This window comes from Pinus tabuliformis, chromosome 1_1 (genome assembly GCF_031772625.1).
Source record: "Pinus tabuliformis cultivar Carrire ecotype Pingquan chromosome 1_1, CPIR1, whole genome shotgun sequence".
Classification (NCBI taxonomy): domain Eukaryota; kingdom Viridiplantae; phylum Streptophyta; class Pinopsida; order Pinales; family Pinaceae; genus Pinus; species Pinus tabuliformis.
The window spans coordinates 897,364,582-897,367,692 of record NC_142297.1 but is presented as its reverse complement, the minus strand read 5'-3'; positions in this window follow the sequence as shown (position 1 = coordinate 897,367,692).

The window sequence follows — 3,111 nt, the reverse complement described above, 5'->3', positions numbered from 1 at the left end:
ATGAACTTCTAAGAAAAAAAGTGAAAACCTCCATTATTAGAGTTTGGCAAGATTAAAATGACAAAAATTTACCTAGCTTAGCCAAAATTTTATGTTGCCCAGAAAAGAAAAATACCAAGAACTGTCATGAGCCAAACTTGCAAAACCCGAAACCCTCAAAACCCGAAACCTGCAAAACTCTAAACCCTCAAAACCCCTAACCTGCAAAACCCTAAACCTACCTAAAACTCCAAGAGAAAAATTAACAAAAATTCCAGTAGGAAGGTGAGGTGTTGAAAACACAAAAGGTGAAGGTGAAGTGTTGAAAAACACAGTGTTTAATGGCTGGTAGGATAAAATCCTACCAGATAGAAGCTAGGTTGAAGCGTCTTCCATGTCCAGAGCTCGCCAGACCTTCTCCAGAGCTCGCCAGACCTGCAACAAGTTGGAAATTAGCCAATGCAGAAACCAAAAAACCAAAAAAACCAAACAAAAACAAAAAAAACCTGAAATTACCTGTAAATTTACCTTCGACCTCGAACTGGCTGAAATTGGTAGTGGCTCCTCCCCAAACAAGAGGTTGCGCAAGTGAAACAACCACCAAGGACACCCTAAACCTCTGGCGGTCCAGAATGAACAACAATTGCATACGGAATGAAACAACTCCAACAGAAACCATGTTCGGTTAATGGACGCATGCAAGCAAACAATGGTGAACAACAGCGCAACAATGGCAGACGAGGCGCATAGGTAATGGAGCCATCCCGCACCATCGTCGGCGGAGGGCTTTGCCCAAACACCAGACCCGAATAGACAAATAGGGAGCAGAGCACACATCGTGGCAAATAGGCGAAAGCAACTGGCGTCGAGTCGAAAAACATGTTTTCAAGCTTTGACACCCACCACAACACATGGTAGTCCACGTCGGGTATGTGTCGTACATGCAATGGCGATGTCCACATGGGTTTAGGTGAGGTGGAGGGGAAAGCACATAGGCAATGGCGTCCCTCCCCTATATAAAAGTGAAATTAAAATATTTTATTTATAGATTATATATAGGTTGGGTTTATGTGAGTAATTGTTATGTTCTTCCATTTTAGCAAATAATATGATTATCTTTCTTAAATCTCTTAAAGCCAAAAGCACGTATATTATTCTTTATAGAATAATTTTTTTATTATAAATTTATATAAAATTAATATTGATTTTTTAAATTTAATATTGATGGTTTAAAATTATTAATATTAAAAAATATAGATATGTCAATTTGATGTTGATCATGGAAAGATTTATATATCTTTTTCAAATATAATTTTTATATTATTTCTTTTTAAATGTCATTTTAACATTCGAATGAAAATAAAATTGAAATTCGTAAAGAATTAAATACATACAATAATAACTATAGAATGAATTTACGTTATATAAGCACATCAAATTGAAAATTAATAGTGATGATAAATATATGAAAATGCTGTTCGGACATTTAAAAATCTCTAATCGAGTCATCTCTATCTTCTTCCAACGTATCTCTGCTAATAATAAAAACGGTTGAAACTTCTTTGAAAATCGAGTGCAAATTAACGGACTTTATTGGAAATATAGGGTATATGACTGAATGAGGTAGGCGACCACGACCATCCAGATCTGTACGAGGAGCTCGGTTATACTCGCAGCCCTCAGATTGCAAACACTAACAGTGCAGCATATCAATAACAAATTAGAGATAATGAAGAAATATTTAACGATCAGAGAGCAAAGAGAAGATAAGGATACTGTAAGCAGAGGTCAGCAAACTGGGTTTAGTGCCGAGGCAGACGAGAAATATGATGCGAGCAAAGATGAGCATACTGAAGAAATTGAGAGTTTATGCAGAGATGCAGAAAGTGTGTTTCCTCCACGAGCAGACGAGAATGATAATGCAAGGCAGAAGCCCCAAGAGATCTCTACGGAATTGGGTTCTTGTTCCTTTACTTCTTGGCTGGACCGAACCAAAGAGAACGATAGTGATGAGTCAGTCTCATCCGTTCACGCTGGCTGTCCTCCAGAGAAAATAAAGGCTCAGCGCAGGTTGCTTGCTAATGACATTGAGACTGAAAGCACTTGTGATCAATTTGTGTTTCCTGAAGTCCTTCCAAGAAACGACTGGAGTCAATCAGAGGGAGTAATTAGTGATGAAGAATGGTTGGAGGCATTGAGATTCAGATTGGACCCGATTAAACAAGAACACAATGGCGCGGTAGAGGAATCCGAAGAAAAAAAAGAATGGCGGAGACAAATACTTGAGGCCTTGGAAAAGGTCCAAGATGATAGATTCGCAGCAAAGTGCGTTTTAGACCGTAAAGGGTCTTACAGTGAAGAAGAAGCAAATTTTATCGTTGAGGATACTTATGGTGTCAAAAACAATGACGGGGTCATTACATTTGCACAGAAAATGACGGGAAGGAGGGTTGATGGTGACAGATGGAAAAGGACGGATGTAGGGTTGAAAACCGGTGCTATCTCACGCTCATATGAGGTCAAGGAACCCCGAAAAATTACGCGCAGAAACCATGCCTATGAAAATCGCCATCAGAGAAGTGTATCAAATCCCTGTAATAGAGGCGAGCACCTTATAGGCCGGCCTTCCAAAGAAAAATACAGTTATCTGCCCTACTTTAGCGAGGAACTTGGGAATTTTACGGCTGGCTATTTTGGAAATAGTGAGGCGGTCGAAGGATTTTTATTTGGCGGAAGGGAGAAGCTGCAAGAGATCCGTCGCGAATTGAGCTCTCATTCCCGCCCTCGTAGTCCAGAAAGAATCCATGAGGATGAAAATATTGTTAATGATGAGTCAGTGTCATCCCTCCGTGCTCGTGGTCCAAACGAAATCGATGAAAAGGAAGATACCGTTACTTACGAGAAAGTCCTCGCTGGGGAATTGTGTTTTGATCACTGCCGTACTACTCCAGACATAATCCCTAAGAAAGAATGTAATGGTGGCTCAGTTTCAGCCCCGGGCTATAGCCCTTCTCCTGAGAAGAAAAAGTTATGCAGTTTGTGGGGTGTGGACATTTATGAAGAAGACGTTGAGGATAGTCCGGCGGATGTGGAGCCTACGAAGCGGATGCCTGGTTCAACAGATGACAGGTC